Consider the following 17,643-nt stretch of genomic DNA (forward strand, 5'->3'; position numbering starts at 1 on the left):
TTTTTCTCAGAAGTAAAATATAAATATTTAATCTACACATCTAAACACAATCTACACGTACAAAGAAAACCTATGCCTCAGTGCTGGATTTTTTTTTGGCTAATAAGTAGGAGTTTGCGTCTGAAGCTTGCTCAACAGCTGTTTAATTATTATGCAATCTGCTAAATATTTGAGAACGCCGGATCGGAACACAGCACCTAGGTCTGCGGCATGCTCCCGGTGCTCGGTCTGGCGCTGTGTTACCCTAGTATAAAGACGGCTACGTAAGGACAGGAGCGGAGTTACTCCGCGTTTACACCGCCGTGGCTGGGAGCGTTACTCCGTGTTTACACCACTGGGAGCAGGCTGCGATCCTGCCGGTGAGATCTGCTGGCTTATACCCGTTACGAGCGCCGCACCGAGCGGCTGGGTATTTGCAATATCATCCCCTCGGTGAGCGCAAGGCGATTGCTCTACCCACGACATCCTGCTTATCTCACCTCCCTCCTGCTCAGGAGGCGGCAGGGGCACCCCCGCGGGACAGCCGGGGGCTTGGTGTCATTCTGCAGCCCCCAGCGTGGCGCTGGGGGAGGCCTGGGGTCGGCGTCACGCTCCCCACCCGGAGGCTTGGCGTTGGATGGCGCCGCGATGCCGAGCTCTGCTGAAGCACCACCAGAAGCGACTCGGCGCCGTGACGGATGGCCCACGAGCCAAATGCACGCGCGGATCAGACGCGTGGCAGCGGCGTGAGATTAATAAGCGATTGTAAAAGCAGACCGCGGGGGCAGCCCGCCCCATCCCAGCGCTCGTGTCTGTGATCTTTGGGGCTGTTTGCACTCGGGAGTTGACGCCCAGGCGGCGCAGCCCGGCTCTCGGCGCTTTCCTCCCTGCGGAGGCAGCAGCAGCGGTGGCCACATGCAGCCCCCAGCGGGTCCAGCTCTGTGAACGCCCCCAGCCCTGCATCCCCTCGCCCTTCCTCTGCTGGAGAAGCTTGGCCTGGAGGAGATTTCATTTTGCTTTCTACTTTTTTAAAAGGAACCACCTGCACCTCTGGCTTTTTGCTTTTCTTTTTTTTTTGGTGTTTTTTTTTGTCATTTTGTTTTGGTTGTTGGTTTTTTTTTTCATTTTTTCCCTAAGATTGTACTCCTGCTGATGTTTATGACAATAATCGTACATCAAGAGGTTTTGAAATTCCCCCTCTTGCCTCGCTGAAGTCTCCATGCACGGGGCTGGGCTGCGGCCGAGCTTCACCCGAGCAGCCCCGCGGGGGGACGCACCGGGTTTGGTTCTGGCTGTCTCCTTCGAAGCTGCGTTTGCCTAGGGAAGAGGTCAGGGCATCGACTGTTTGTGTGATTTGCAAGAAACGCAGAAAAGACAATCAAATTGGATTGGAGTCTGTGCGGGAAAAAAAAAAAAAAAGCATTGATTATTTTGTAGAAATAGGCAGAAAACAAATTCTGCGGGTAGTAATCCTCCTCCGTGCAAGTGGCTTTTCTGAGGCTCATTCTGCCTGCCTGGAATTTTATTTTGCAATCACCTTCCCACACTCTGCAAATGAAGTTTCATGTAGAAAAAAAAAAGTCAAAGCCAGGCTTTTCCAGGCTGAAAAAGGCAGTGGCCAAGGGGCTGGGGACAGCGGTGTCCCTGCAGTGGGGGAGCCAGGACCCTCAGGTGGGATCAGAATTTGGAGCACGAGGGGAATTTGGAGCACTTTGCCCAAAAGGGGGGCTAGGGCTGAGCTGCAGAGCATCAGGGCCCCTCCTGCCACTTGGGGGGTCAAGTGCTCACATGGGTTTCTTTGGGATTCTGCTTTCTGCATGTTCACTGCTGCAAGTGAAGTGCTTTTTTTTTTTCCTTTTCCCCTTTTTTTTTTTTGCCTCTCCTATTTTTACATCACTCGATTGCCTTTGTGACTTCTGCAAAATTTCGGTTTGTACTCCCATGGCCGTACACCCACTGCTCCGGCACTTGGTGGTTGATGAAGTTATTTCAGGTCATGAGATGCTTTGTGTGTCAGATAACGTATTCGAGTAATTTCAGCAGGATATAAGGACGGCAGTGTAAATTGTTTGGTGGTAAATTAATTCTGAATACATTTGAATAACAATGTTACCTCTTTATCGCAGAATAGTCTAATTATTTGATCTTGGCATCCTCTTGAGAACTTCATGCAGGAAATTAAGATCAAACCGCACAGCAGAAAAAAAAGAGCCCCTCATTCATCCTGGGGGAAGGAGTGCCGCCAAAATACACAGCGCTGCTTAGTGCTGGGCTGCCTCCTCAGCCACAGCGCCTGCCTTCTCCCGGCCACGTGCCCCAAACCCGCAGATTTCTGCAGAATTTCGGGGCTGGGGGTGTCTCGTGTGGGTGTGGGTGTGCAGGGAGCCTCCCTGCTCCGTCCGTGCCGCCGGGAGCCCCGCACGCAGCCGGCTCCGCAGTGAAGCCACGCTCGCCCCGCGCTGCCGCTTTCTGCCTCGTCACCAGCAGGTGCAAATCCACCGCTCGGCACTGCATTTCTCCGTCGTTTTTGCCGACGAGGCCGAATGGAGGCTGGTACCTCGGGAAGATTTTTTTGGTGAAGCCTTCACGACGCGGTCCCGCACAGGACGATACGAAAGGTATCGGGAGCAAAGCTTGTCTCGCCCTGGGAAGCGAAGCGCTCCTCGGGCACGGGTCGGCAGCCTCGCCAACTTCGCAATCCCGATGAAATGCGGCTCTTCCCTCTCCCGGCGCCGGGCCCCGCAGCAGCAGAGGGCACTGTTCCTCGCCGCTCCTGCGGCTGCAGGTGGGAGGCAGCCCCCTCACTGGCCACCCTCCTGCCAGCTCCTGGGCGCTGCTCGCCTGTGCCAGCAGCCAGCGGCAGCTCCGTGGAGCGGCTCTGCCAGAGGAGCCGCTTCTCCGCGGCGTCTCGGGGAGACACAGCGCCAAGGAAAGCCCGACGCCGCGTGGTCTGTCTGTAGCGAGCGTTAAGCCTCCTAATCCGGTGTATTGCATTTCTCCGCCCGTTACGCCGTGCAATCTTCTTTCCCTCTTTCTGGCTGGAGGTTTAATGGGATGCTGTCTAGACTCCTTTCCTTTTTTCTTTTTTTTTCTCTTTGCATAGTTGGAAACCAGGGTGGTTGAAGTCTCTGGGCAAGGCAGAAAACAAGCAGAAAGCATCAGAACTCGATGGGCAAGGGGGGAGAGGGGCAAATGATGAAGAGGAGCTGGGGGCTGAAGGCGAGGCTAAAAGCTCTGCTACCGGCAATGCTGCCAAGCAGAATACATGTGAAACGAGCAGTGCCGGCTGGCACAGAGCCGTGAGGATTTCAGCTGCTGCGGCTCTGCAGAGGCTGCTGTTTGCAGGGGCTGCACGGGCGGCCGCGACGATCTGCTGCTGAACACCACGGGCTTGGGGGCCCAACTCGGGGCTGTATTTTCAGGCAGGGATTGTTTTTTCAGGCAGGGATGGTCTCATTTTGGATTGATGTAGAGGGGATCCAAGGGGCTGCACGTGCTACCCATGTTCATTAACAGTAAAACCAGAGATAACGTGCTGGTATTTAGTGCTCCTAATAAAGCCCCAAATAGATTCAGGTCGTTGCTGCTTCAAGCACAGCCTGGCCTTCTTGCTCAAGTCACACCAAGATTAACACCAAAACGAAGAGTATTTGCACCTTGGATTACGTGTAGTCGGTGCAGCTACCACGTCAGCAAAGCACCCCCAGTTAAAAGTCTTTAGCAATAGATATAAACCCACTAATTTCAAGGGAATAAAGCAAACATCCCAAATTACAGAAACGCCCAGGTGAATTCTTGAATTTGGGATGAGCACCTTGCTCCTGGCTGGAAACTGGGCACCAGGGAGCCCCATAAGGGGCCCGCAGAGCGCCAGGTACTCCAGTAGTGAGCCCACACCAAGGCTTTTGAGGCTGATTATTGAAATTAGCCTTCCCCATCCTCGACATCTGCAAACAGCAGCTTCAGGAGCATTCATTAGTGCCGCTGCGGCGGTTCGGGTTATCAGGGTGGTTCGTAATGTCCAATAAGGAGCGGGAAGAGGCCATCGACTGCTCTCACCTCGGCCATGGGGTCCTCATTAGCCGGTAATGACGTTTGATTGCTGCAGCATAGTCCTTTGTGCAAATCAGGGCCATAGAGGTGAACAGGCCAGCTCTTTGAACTCACCAGCGCCCAGGTGAGCAGGAACAGAAGCCGTCCTTAAAATAACAAAGCCAGTACTGCAAAATCCAAATTTGCTTGAAGACGTGGAAGTGTGCGGCGCGAGAACCAGCGCGAGCTGTGGGCGGCTTTTCCCCCACTTTAATGACTAGATGGCTGTCATCTCTTACTTATCTCCGGGATGAAACAGTAAATAAAATCTGGTATAACCCACAAATTTAGCTGAGTTATGACTGTCTATTGGGACTGAAGTGTTAGACTTGGTGGTTAGTTTTGCAGCGAATTCAAAGCACTCAGAGTAAGTCACAGCAGTAATTTTGCGTTCCATCCCCTGCTAGATGCCGGGCTGCCTGGGTGCAGCCTCAGGTAGTTTTCCCCGGCTGCAGCGGAAGTTGCATGCTGAAACAGGGCCCGATTCGTTACGAACAGAGCAAACGGCTACAGCACGTGCTTAGCCCAGGACCCCAGAGCAGATTTTCAGATTTTCGGGCTGTGCTGCCCGCCTGGGTCCTGCCGGGGGCTGTGCTGGGGGGAGCACACCTTGCGGGCGTCCCTCCGAAACGGTGTGTCCTGGTGCTGGGGGCTGGAGAAACAGAGGGCTGTTCTCAGAGCCATATAAATAAAGGTTTTCTGCAAACTGAGCAGGTGCTGCTCGGTCTGATTGTCTCTGATTCACGTCCTGCTAGGGGTGAATTATTAATCTCATATATTCTGCGAAAAGACGGCTGGTATCTATCTTCTAGTAAAAACCTGTGCAGATCGAGACCATTTCCTAATGGTTTCGGTAACTATTTGCTTTCTTACATCCATTTAAAGCGTTCTGACAGCGTAGCAGGACTGCTGCTGGGTGGCTGACAGCCTGACCACAGCACGGGCAGCGAGAGGTTCTGGGTCCTCCGTGGTGGAATGAAGGAAAAGCTCTCCCTGAGGAGCACAGCCTCAGCTGCCACCTCGGTGCCCTCCCTGCCTTCCACCTGGCAGCGTGGCCAGCACAATGACTTGGGCACAAATGGAGTTTCCACAAATATTTGGTGTTTCAGCCGTCCGGGGCGGTGTCAGACCCCCTGCAGGACGTCCTGCAATGGTTCCCATCACCACCAACACTGCTGCTTTCTGTGCTGACAATCACAGGCACGTCAAGGCACCAGGATATGATGCAGAGATTTTTAGAAACACCTGAGCTCTGCAAGATCCTAGTCCTGACCTGCAGAAATATCTGTATTCTTTCCTCCAGATTCCTGTTACAGGAAGTTTATCACAGACTGTTTCAAGTGCTTTTCCCTAGGGGAAGCATCCAGCCACCAGGCATTTCCTTTCTAAAGCACGGCTGTTATCTGAGCTTTTGCTGTTGTTTATTAATACTGCTGTAAGGCATTCCAACGACATGCTTTGTCTCAGTTTTTTAGAAGCCTCTCACTTCACCTGTTTCCTGCTTCTTCCCTTCAGAAGCAGATGTAAGCTCACCATGGAGAAAAAAACATTAGAATACCAGCCAGAAACAGACCCCAAAAACCTACTGGCCAGATCCCTAGAGTGACAGAGAGGCGGGTGGTTTTTCTGAGCCACTTTTCGCTTTGATTTCCCCTTATCCTCCCTTTCTGCTCCAATTCTTGTGATGCTCCTGCTTCCTCTGCCCATCCCCTCGCTGCACCTGACCCTCCAGCCGTGCACCGGTGCCGTGCATCGCGCTGCAGCGCCGAGCCCAGCTCGGGGCAGGTACAGCCACGCTCGTCTTCACCAGGCTTTGAACCTGGGCCTCTCTGCAGCCTTGAATCTAGTGCTGTGTTTTGGGGCACTTTCTTCCCTTGCAGTGATCCTTTCTGGCTCCCCAGCCTGGCAGCAGGGCAGTTTGGGGTGCCCAGGGCGGTTTGGGGTGCCCAGGGCAGCCCGCAGCACTCCCACCTTGTCCTGCTCCACACTCAGCACGTTGCTGCCCAAGGGAAGGGCTCGGAGCAGTCCCACGGCCCCGCACCGATGGCAGCTGCAGGTGTGGGCATTTCCCAGAGAGCCCGGGCAGGAGAAGTGGGAACAGAGCAGGCAGGCACGCAAGGTGCTCCTCCTTCACTGGATATGCAATAAAAGGCACGCATGGTTAACCTTACAAGTGTAGGCTGCTTCTTTGCCCGCACGAGACAGGTTTATAATATTTTCCCTTCCTTTTTTAACACTGGGTCCTTAGTGCAGCTCGTGATTTATTGATTTAATCCATTTCCTTATTGACAGAATCGCAGAATCAGAAAATCAGAGCGTGGGCTGGGTTGGAAGGGTCCTCAAAGCCCACCCAGTCCCAGCCCCTGCCATGGGCAGGGTCCTCTCCCACCAGCCCAGGCTGCCCCAAGTCCCATTTCTGGCCCTGAAAACCTCCAGGGATGGGGCATAACGCATTGAAGTGCCCCATCAGTGCCAGATAATCGATCCAGTTGTGATTTTAAGTGTGCCAGAGTACATGTATGCGTACTTGTGTATATATTTTCACCCTGCCCCACACCGTATCATTGTCAGAGCAAATACAGCCTGCCTCGCTGTGTTCCTTTTCCAGTGGCTTTTGTTTATGGTGTGTAAAAAAAAATCACGACGTTCCATTACACCTTGTAAGTTTTACGGTACTTGAGAGGTTTATGCTGTATGAATGTAAAGGGCAATGCAATAATGCAAAGGGCAGTGAGACATTTTTAAGCACAGACGGATACACAAGGAGCTGCAGAGATAAATCTGGGTGGATAATCATCCCAAAGTGTCTCTCCTGTTTATGGGATAAAAAGACATTCACTGCAAATCACGCTCCAGGTCACTTCTGCCCTGGTTTCTGGCTCTGCTTTGCATTATAGGCTGGCTAAATTGTTCTTAATCGTGATCTCTGCCCTGGCGTGCAGCCCGGTCTCTGCTGTGTCCTGCGCCCAGCGCTCACCCCGGGGTGATGCTGCAGCTCCCCATCAGGATGTGGCACATTGGTCTTGTCCAGTTCAAGGACTTGTGCACAAGGATTGCTTTGTTTGTTGTCCTCTGTGAATTAGGAAAGGGCTCATCTAGACAATTAATGATGGGAGGAAGCAAAAGGAGTCAAAATTACCATGACTGATGCTCACAGATAGCTCAGATGAGATAGAAGAGCCAGGGTTCAAAGTCTCCTCGCAGGCTGGGTGTTTGCTGCTCTGTTTGATATGGGCGGAAAAATGCCCGTGAGCACAGGTCGTGAGTTTTGGCAAAGCAGTGGTCATACTAAAACACATCCGCTTCACAGCGTCTTGCTGCTCGCAGAATTTTTAAATAGTCCATGAACCCTGATCCAATTTGAATGCTCAGAATGAGGCACTCGTAAGTAGAATACGAGACAAAATGTCATTACTTTTGGAGGTCACGTTGAGTGGTACACACAGGCCACTGTTCCAAGTGCTTCGTGCAAAATCTCATTTGTTTTGTGAGCTCACGATGGCAGAAATCCCAATTTTTATGCTATCTCCACGTGCTCAGTACTGTCCATCATGGGAAAAGATTTTCCCTTCATTACATTCAGTTCTACCAGCCTGGCACAGAGACAGGATTTTCCTGGCCGCAGCCATCTCACCACAAGTTGGGAACTGAACTGCAGCCTGGAAGTCCCGAGGTGAGGAGCTCCCGAAGCGGCAGGCGCAGGCTGGCTCCTGGGTCCCGAACCCTGCTGATGGCAGGGGGATGGCATTGTTTCAAACACCTCTGCAGACCGGATGCCACCCCTTCTTTTTTGTCCTGCAGTAATGCCATTACAATTCGAAGCTGTAAAAGGGAGGCTCTTAGTTTAAATTTCTGGTCTATAAATTCTTTAAAATCTGTTTTTCCCTTATAGGGAACAAAAACCATTTTCATTCTCATTTTATGCACTTTTCTTCTTACAAATTTTTATTTCTGCATGATCAGATTTTGTCGTCTTTACTTTGAAGAAATTCAAAGTGAGCACTTGGACGTTTAGCTTCAGGGTGCTATCTAGGTCTGGCTCCTAACATTTGAATGGAAATTGGCTTTTACGTTTCTTTTCCTGTTCAACTCCAACATTGGGAAAGCGTTGTCCAGATAGCGTGTTGCATGGCGTTAGATGAAGCTGGTAACATATTTTAAAATGCAGAGCTTGTCTTTGCGCAGGAATCAACTTCAATTAAGATTTGAGTTATAAATAAAAACGTTGAATAAGAACAGTTCTCTGCTCTTCTAGCAGCTACCTTCAGCCCCAGTGATGTGTTTCAGTAGACAAGGCTGGGTTTGTACACACGCCCATCTGGCTGTAGACTGCTCAGTAAGGCAGCAGTTATATCCTTATATCCACTTCTCCTTCATTTTCTTCCACATTAATGCAGTGGCGGTGATTTGAGGAAAGACGTGGCACATTTCCATTTCTGCAGTGTAACTTTAGATCTTAAGTGTGGCAATCTGAGGGGTTGGCTCCATCTCCTCCAATTAGGCAGAGAGCAATGGCATACTAAAATCTGAAACCAAGCCTGATTCGCATACCATCCTGTTCATATTATGGATTCCCATTTAATTTTCATACTTTTTGGAGGCAATTACAACCTGACTAGCTTCTCCCCTCATCCCTTCTCATCCCCCTGCCCGCTGCTGGGCCACAAGGAAGCCAACGACATTCATTTGGGACTTGGCAGAGGGGATTTGTTGCTCAGCCCCACACAATTAACCCCTGCTTCCCTCCCACCAAAACGCCCCTTCAGTTTGTATGTCCAACTCCAACCCTCACCCTCTGGCCTCAAAAGCGGAGGGAAGAAATTCATACAGTTGAAATCCTGGACAAGATGTGCTTTCTCCTATTTTAGGACAAAATAAATAAAAATTTGCCTTCACAGGCTTCCTTAGCACTGGTTGGGAATCTTGCTTATTGCCAATGGCTGGAAAGAAAGCGCCCACTGTTCCCTGGGTTCCTATAGATCCCAAGGGGTCGGGTCCCACTGGTCCGGGGCAAGCTGCTGCCTTCAGCCCCAAGCTCCGGCTCCATCTCTGTAGGGGAATCTCTCCCCCAGCCCCATGAACACATGGCCCTGGAATCAGATCTGTGCTTTAGGGTTAGGGTTAGGGTTAGGGTTAGGGTTAGGGTTAGGGTTAGGGTTAGGGTTAGGATTCGAGTTGGTTAGGGTTGGGTTAGGGTTAGGGTCGGACCGCATTACTGATGTCACTCTATGTAGTTACGGACCTCCGTGTACTCTGCGAGTGTTTGTGGGAAAACCTATTTTGGTGTGAATTAAGGAAGTTTATGCCGTCAGGATTGTAATTCGTAAATCGTTATGACGGCTGCATTTGGAAAGAATGCACAGAGAAACCTGAGTAATAAAACTTGCTATCAAGGGAGCAGACTTGTGGGTCCTGGATAGAATTCTTGTCCAAGGGTTGTTTATGATCATTACAAAATAAAATGTGTTTTTACGTTGTTATTGCTAGCAAATTACCTGTAACCCCACTAGGGAACTAATAATTTTTCCTTTGAGGCCATACTACTTCCATTTGTGGGTTTTTTTTTTCTATATACATTTTTCTGACCTGTTAGGCCATCACTTCTGATTTATAATAACAATAATTATTTCTAAGTGGTCAGAATGCTGAAGGGTTAACCACCCTTTGATTTCAGCTGGCAAAACCTAGGCGCTGACAGTGATGGATGTCAAGGGGGGAACGGCTGGTGGCGTACGTGCCGTTTTTTCTCTGGTTTGCTTTAGTGGTGCTAACAGCCTCTAATGGGGAGCACGGATTATTTATGTTCTTCAGCACTTCCTCATTAATCTCACAGTGTACTTGGTTTGGAGATTCCCGATTTCTTGGTTTCTTAGTTAGCATTACACACTCAACAATGCCGAGCGGTGGAAATGACTTCGGGAAGTGCAATCCATTTGGATTCCCATTTGGAATGATGCAAGAACGGCCTTTGGAATCATGTCATCAAAGCCTCACCTGAGAGCAACAATCGTGGGGATAATTAACCATGAGAAGCTAGCAAGGATGCAGGACCGATGCCCGGGGTGGCAACAAGGTGGCGACTTCCCCGAAATACCTCTGCATGGCACAGAGGGAATCTGTTAGGATCCCCTAACAACGGAAATTACGGCTGGAGCAGAGCAGGACGGAGCTCCAGCAGCTCTTGCCCCATTTCCCTGTCCAGAACATGCTGGGGATTTTCCTGTGGCCGCTGCCCCAGGGGCAGAAGCCCGTGCCCACGCCGCGAGCATCTCCTCCAAGGAGCTGGGACGGACCCGCACGCACCCTGTTCCTTCTCTGTGCGTGCTGGTAGTTGGCTGTAATAACCCTGCCTGCAAAAAGCAGCAGGAAGCTCAAGATCAACCTGAATATGAAGGTTAAGCGAGTCCTAAATTATTCATTGCCATGGTTACCGGGATGATTACACCTGTTGTTTCCGACGTGCTACCTCGCAAGGTCCCCCCAGCGCAAGGTGGTGGCAGGGGACCATGGCCCCTGCACCTCCTGTGCTGCTCACAGCCCCCAGACCCGCGCACCCTGGGCACACGCTGCCACGTCCACGAGGTGCTGCCCATGGCAGGGACAAATCCAGCCCGTGACTAATTGCATCTCTGATGGCAACACAGCAATTTGTTGGAGCTGCATTTCCTTTACAGCCTTTCAAAGCCTTATTTTTAGAAAAGTATTTTTTGATCTTTCGCTAGCTCTCGTCGCGCGCTGTACCAGGCTCCCCGCGTGGCTTTGAACAAATGACTTTGCTCTTCTGGGCTTCAATTCCGTGCTTGCAGAAGAGGGCTAAGCCCACTCCTTGCTCCTCTGGGCTGTTGGAATTGGGGGGGTTTAAGGCCTGTGACGTGTGTGTGCAAATAGCTGAGGCTTTGGGGTCTCGGAGGCAGAGCAAGTACACAGGAGCAGGCACAACCCTATTAAAGTGGTGAAATAAGGAGATTACAACCCGGAACTCTCTCACTTGAGTCATTTTGGGAAAAGTAAAAAATAAACATGTATCCTAAATATGCTTTACTGCTTATTTAATGTAGATTTTAAAAGTTGTTTATTGAAATTTAACAACTGTTTACTCAATATAGGACTGTAAAGCCTGAAAAATGTAGTCTTAATAATCCCTTGGTATTTAACTAATGTACAATAGCGTGTGCTATTACATCCCAATTAACTCCCTATTTGAGACACTTCATTAAAAAGGAGGCCGGCTTTAAAGAAAAGTTAAAAAATCATTAAAACATCATCTGCTCCCCATCACTTGGCTCCCCCCCAAGACGCAGGGTTCTCCCTGCTGGTGCCACGCACATCCTGCAGCAGAGCGCGGGGCTGAGCGGTGCTGGGGCAGCCCAGTGGGGGCTGTCCTTGGGCACAGCGAGGAGACCGGCCTCCGCAGGGCTGCGGTGGAGGCTGGCAGCCAAGGCGGTGGCCTCGTGTTGCCCTCGGGCCCTGGAGGCAGCCCCCTGCCCTGGGAAGGATGGCTTTGACCCCATGGAGCAGCAGAGCAGAGGTGTGGGCAGAAGGAGGTCGCAGCGCTGATATTTTACGCTTTCTGGATGCCAGAGCTCTGCAGGGACTGGAATAATCCCGCTGGGGTCTGCTAAGGTTAAGAACGCCCCGCAGAAACAGCAACAGCAGCTTTGGCTTTATCACTGTCATGGGCCACAGCACGGGGCCACCCCCTGCAGGACGCAGCCACCAGCCTCGTGGCCCCTTTTCTGTGCCAGAAGTGCTGCTGCAGAGGAGCAATCTTGGAAGCTGCACCAAGGCCAAAATACGGCGCGATATTTATGGGAACCTTGGAAATTCTGCACTGCTGCTGCCCCCACTGGGTGCCCGAACGGTGCTCTGCCCTGACCTCCCCTGCAGTTGGTAGGAATCAAGCTGGCAAATACATCCCCGTATCCTTATCCTGCCCTGTGCCAGGCTTCCCCGGGCAGCCCGCGTTAGCCGGAGCCCTCGGGACATTTCCGTCTGCAGACAGCTGCTTGCCATCCAGCCAAGAGGCTTCTCCTGCCTCTCTGGCAGAACAAATCCAGCCCCCCTCTAATTCCGGCGTGTTTGAAATGAGAAGTGACAATAGCTTTGTGCTAGCTCCCCAGCACGATGCGATGTTCATTTGTCTAAGTGCATTTTTTGGTTTTAATTATCAGCCTGAGATTCACAACTGAGGAGTACGGGGGCCCCACAAGGCATGCCTGACTGCTTCAAGGATGAAGTTTGTTTGCTCATTCAAGTGCTTAAATAGAGCTCTTAATTGTGTGGCTGATACTACAGCACAACGCAAAAAAGGGGAAGGATGGGGGAGTGGGATCCAGGAGCCCCAGTGCAAGTCCCAGCCCCGACGGAGACCCTGGGTAGACCCGCAGCAGACCCGCACGCTGCACCCACCCCGAGCACCACGGGCAACATCCCGGTCCCAGCTCAGTGCTGCTCGACCAGAGGTTTACAACCACGGTGTCACTTCTAGAGAGAACCCACGTCCCCGTTTCCTCCTGGGGGCAGACGCAATAAGAGATGGGTCTGCCATGTAGCAGCTCATTGCATTTTGCAGGGGATTTCGAGGCCAGCCCCGGTTTATGAGCAGCCCACTGACACAGCGCGTACAAACCCTCATAAAAACCCTGCTTTCCCCCATCCAGCCCACAGCTGTATTTCATTCGTGGTCCAAATCTAATAAGAGATAGCAGAGATTTCAGCAGGGGAACCTCTGCTCCCCCTCCAGCGCCGGCAGCGAGGCTCCGGGGATGCCAGAGGGAAAGCCTGAAACGCCCACCCTGCCCTTCCCTTCTCTGGGACGCTTGGGTCCGGAGGGAAAAGCAGCTTCAAAGCGAAAGGGAAATGCAAACATCCACTCCTTTTGGGTGTTGTTGTTGTTCCAACCCCTTTAAAATAATGTTTGGATTTCGTGTATTGCTAATTACATACACTGGTGTTCTGCGGTATTTAATGCCAGCCAGTGATGGATGCTCTGTAATCTTATATAAGAGAGAGCACATTTGTTTTCTAAGGCTAACTGCACACAATCTGTTATTGTATAATGCTGAATACTTCAAGGGTTGGTGCCTTTCAGCGTGGAGCATAAAAGCCAGGCCTCCCTGACAATAACCTTCATTAATCAGGCCTCCCTAGTTCGTGAGCGCCAGCGACCACGACGTCTCCTTTGTATGGCAAAGCTTGCCAGGATCCCACTTTGAAAAACCTCCCCCCGATCTTCCATTCTTTTATTTTTCTTTATTTGCTTAAATGGGAAAACATCCTCCCGGTCCCTCCGCCACCATTTCAGTTGTGTCCCGGACGTGCAGAATTGCTTCTGCTTTCTGACGACCAGGCAGCTTAAGGGGGGGAGGGCAAAGCAGCTGCAACTTGCTGAGAGGAGTGAACTTCACTTCAAGCGGATTCAGCTTCTTTTGTTTTTCACGAGAGCTGTGGAGTGTTCCAGAGCTTTAAAAAATACGGCCACTTCTCCAGGCTCCTGAAACATAGGTTTAGGGGAGAGGTGTTCTGAAGGCTTTCAAGAGAGCTCGAGGCACAAGCGAAGGCCGCAGGGAGCTGTGCCAGCGTCCTCTGGGACACCGGGGTAAAATCCTGCAGGAACCTCTCCTTTGGTGCCTCACCTCCAGTTAGGGACAGGGTTCAGTGGGTGATGGCGGTGGCAGGGGGGTGGCTGGACCAGGTGATCTCGCAGGGCTCTTCCAACCTTATTCTAGGATTCTGTGATTCTCCTGGTTGTCCTGCAGCCCACGGCTGTGATTTTAGGTGTAGCCCAAACTCGCTCTGAGCAGATGAAGATCACAGTATTTAGCAACACTCGAAAATGAGCCTGCTCGTACTGAGGTGCCTGAATATGTAGGGAATATTGAGGTGCCTGGACATGTACCGCGAACAGGAGCACTGTGGCTGCAGCTGAACAGTTCGGACTTGGGCAGCCTGTAAGCCCGACCCCATCCCGGCAGTATTTTTCTCTGCAAGCCAGCCTCAGAGGTCTTTGCCTGTTCTTGAAGGGCAGCTCCTCCGCGCAGGCAGAACGAGCTGCTAGCCAAAATAACGCTAATTATTAGGCTGTGTCGGAGCAACTCAGAAAGTTGCTAGTAACAGCTATCTCGTGCCATTCCCAGCAGCAGAGCTTTAGCTTTAACTGCTAACTACGGCTTAGAAAGAGCAGTTGGCTTCCAGCTCTGAGCCTGCACAGTCGCTCTCCCAGGTTTCGAGATGCAGGGAAAGTTTTTGGGTGTTTTTTTTTCTTTTTTTTTTTTTTTTTGCACTGTACGTTTCAAATGCTTCATTGTCAAACTGGTTAAAGGCCCTTATTTATAAAATGTGTGCGTCTCTTTCAGCTTAACTGAAAAGGCATTAAAATAACTGCAGCTGTGGAAAGAATAATTACAGCGAGATTTTGTCAAGGACTCTCTTGTCTGATGTTGCCATCTGTGACATGGTGAATGCAAAGATCATTTTAAACATAGGCAGTTAATGTAGAGAATAATTTGAGAGCTTTAGATATTTATGGCAAATTATTTAACTTTATAGTTTGGTTTTATGGCCTCATTATTCCATGTAGGAAGGATCTCTGCATTCTCTGTTGTTCTGCACTTTGATTTTCACTTTGTGACGGAAAAGTACACCGCAGTGAAAGTAACACTTCACGCGTTTCCGAAATGTTTCAAGGAGACATCGTATTAATCAGATTATTTTCATGCTCTTCGCTATCATCCTTGGTGCTTTTTACAAAAAACCTTCAGGGAAGGATGTTGTTATTGACCAGGTGCTAACAGTCAGCCCTTCAAGCATGGCTGGTGACAGGGGCTTGTGAACACCCCATTTTCACATCAGTTCTCTCCCGGCTCCTGGAATATTGGTTTTTAGACTCCCACGAGGACATTGCCGCATTATTTCCTTCACCAAGCCCCTAACTGCCAAATTAAGGGCAGGCTGCCGTATTGGCAGAGAGGAATTGGCCGCCAGAAACAAAACAAAAGGGGAATTTGGCTTTCCTGATACGCGCTGCTCCGTCAGCGGGGTTTAGGCTGGAGGGAAGCCGGCTGTGCTAATTAATCAAATTAGGGCGTGAGCAGCCCGTGGGGGCCGGCTCCTGCATGGGACGCCGGGCGCTGCTGTGCTCCCAGGGCTCTTCTGTCTCCTGCTGCCATTTCCCAAGAAGTCATCCTGCCCTGACACAGGGCAGCAGGCCCCAGGGAAGCTCCCCCCTGCCCGTGCACCCTTCGTGCCGCTCTCGGTGAGGTTTCAGCCACTCTCCCCAGCTGGCCGCCTCTGCTAAGCAGGACGTATATATATATATACACGTAGATAAAGTGAACGAGTGACTTTTAATGTGCAGCTGGGAGGATGTTTCTGCTGACTGAGGACGAGGTTTGCTCCTTCTGGGAGGCTTTATGTGGCTCCGTGTGAAAAGCAGCGCTTCCCTCGGTGGTGCTGCACGTCGTGTCCTTAACCTTGCCGTGCCTCCCCCCGAGCTCCCGTGCCAGGCTCCTGCTGCAGCTCCGCAAGCCCGAGGACGTCCAAGCACAGAAGCCTTTTAGTGGATGTGAACCTTACAGAGGCATTCAGGCCATCTTTCTGGATGCTGAAGTTGTGTGGCTGCAGCCCTTGCTTGACCTCCGTTGGGACTTCCTAAATGTAAATGGGAAGGGGAAAGAAACTGCCCTTTTCCACCCTGCTGCCTTTAGCACTGGCTCCAAGCGTCCCTACAGATAATGGTTATCTCGTGGTGGAGAGGGTGGGCAGCTCCAGAAACCATCTGAGCACTCAGTGACTGCCAGAGGTGGGCAGGGGAAGGAAGGAAGGTTCCCTGCTTGCCCTCGGTCGTGCCGGTGACACAAGGAAACCTCCGGAGCCTTGCTTTCCTCTCCAGGTTGTAAAGGAGTCGATGTCACATCTGTCTCTGTCTTTCCCATTTCAGTACCAAAAACTAGACAGCCAGCTCCACCCGTTATGTACCCAACTTCAGATGCAAATATTTGAGAACACGTGAAGGAAGGTCTCAAGAACAACATTTGTGAAGCCCTGGAAGTCTGGCACTGCCAGGTGTAAGAGCAGAGGTTTGTTTAAGGGAGGAGTGACTTTGTGTGCACAGGTCTCTTGCACTGTTTGGGAAATTTTGGTAATTTGTGTATCACTGGAAACCTGCCCTGCAAACAAAGCACTCGGTAAGCAGTTCTCGGCCAGCCACTCCCTCCTTGTGCTGCATCAGGGTAAATAAGCACGGTTTAAACACAAATTCTCCCAGAGCAGATGTGCTGGCTGCTTATACCCCAGTATTTCATGTCTTCCTCTGCATCACCTTCCCCTGTCTGCCGGGCCACGGGAGGTGCTCCTGTCTTGCAGCCCCCGGGAGATGCTCCTGTCCTGCAGCCCCTGGCACTGGCCATGGGACCATCACCCATGGGACCCGCACCCCGCTGGAGCTGCCAGAGCCTTGGGTGATGAACGCAGAGGCAAAAGCTGCAGCGATCCTGGGTTCTAAGAGATTGGTTTAGTGATGGGAACGTAGAGGCCTTGGAAACATCTCCAGGCAGCAAAATGTACTCATCGAGTGTGTGCTTCTCTTGTTTGGCGTCCTTCAGCGCAGACAAGACCAAAGTCTCCACCCTTTGTCAGGTGAGAGAGCTTCACTCTGCGTGTCAGCGAGGCACCGGCATTATTTTGATCGATGGGCAGAGCAGCCGGGAGCCGGCGCTCGTTCCTCAGTTTGAAGGGCTGTCTTCTGCTACCTCCCAGTTTGGGTATATAAAGAGGAAAATCTATGAGGCGTTTGCTCCGGCCGTACGGAGGTGGAGCGAGAGGCCCTGGCCATGGATCGAGATGTGCGGAGCTGCCTCCCCCTGCCCGGCTCGCGTGCGCACAGCCCAGGGGGGCGGAAATCTCCCCGCGCCCTCACCCCTGCCTACTGAATCGACGTTTGTTTGCAGCCGGCTCAGCCCCTCAAGTGAAGATACCCTTGGCTCTTTTTAACACAGCGCTGCTTAAAGACGTGTCTTATGGGAAAAGCCCTTCTCTGAAGATCATAGAAGTCTGGCCCTGCGGGGCTCTGCCAGCGGCATAGGCTCCTTTTGTCCATACGTTTCTTTTCTCGGTGCATAAAGGCACAGATGGGCAGTCCCTGGAGGCTGGCATGCAGGGTCTGTGAGGACACGTGTGTGTGTGTGCATGTCAATACACACTTGTCTGAGAGGGAGAAGGGGAGCACGCATGGCTCCAAGCACAGCAGTACGATGCACAGAGAAGTAACAAAAATTCCCGGCTTTGCTGCAGGCTTTGCTATTGACTCCGACAGCAGTTTTCAGCTCAGTACAACTGCAGCATAAAGGTGTGTAAATAGCTAGTTGTGCACAGACCAGCTGACGCACAGCTGGCAGTCGCAAAGCTCACGCACCAGGCTCCTTGGTGAATTGGTCTTCCTTGGACCCGACAACCAGACATTAAGACAAATTTTTTGCTCTTCTATTCCCAGTGGTGTCCTGCGGCTCCCCTGGGTCCGCCAACAGAGACGTCAGAAAATTTGAGATACTTTTACCTTCTCTGAATGTGACTTTG

The 17,643-nt window shown here is 51.4% G+C and overlaps 1 protein-coding gene and 2 long non-coding RNA genes across 3 annotated transcripts in view; 1 reads left to right on the forward strand and 2 right to left on the reverse strand.

The window, feature by feature from the left end:
- The window catches only part of LOC310886170, a 228,797-nt gene that overhangs the window by 41,690 nt on the left and 169,464 nt on the right, over nucleotides 1-17,643 (reverse strand). The gene's annotated exons all lie outside the window — the stretch shown is intronic.
- GRIK3 (glutamate ionotropic receptor kainate type subunit 3) overlaps nucleotides 1-17,643 on the forward strand; it is a 141,247-nt gene that overhangs the window by 2,890 nt on the left and 120,714 nt on the right. The gene's annotated exons all lie outside the window — the stretch shown is intronic.
- The window catches only part of LOC310886171, a 43,713-nt gene continuing 26,070 nt past the window's right edge, over nucleotides 1-17,643 (reverse strand). The window contains exon 2 of the long non-coding RNA XR_014575228.1: nucleotides 1-17,643. This exon is cut by the window's right edge and continues 21,399 nt beyond it. This is a non-coding gene — a long non-coding RNA (uncharacterized lncRNA).

Source organism: Anser anser (assembly GCF_964211835.1).
Source record: "Anser anser genome assembly, chromosome: 24".
NCBI classification, from domain to species: Eukaryota; Metazoa; Chordata; class Aves; order Anseriformes; family Anatidae; genus Anser; species Anser anser.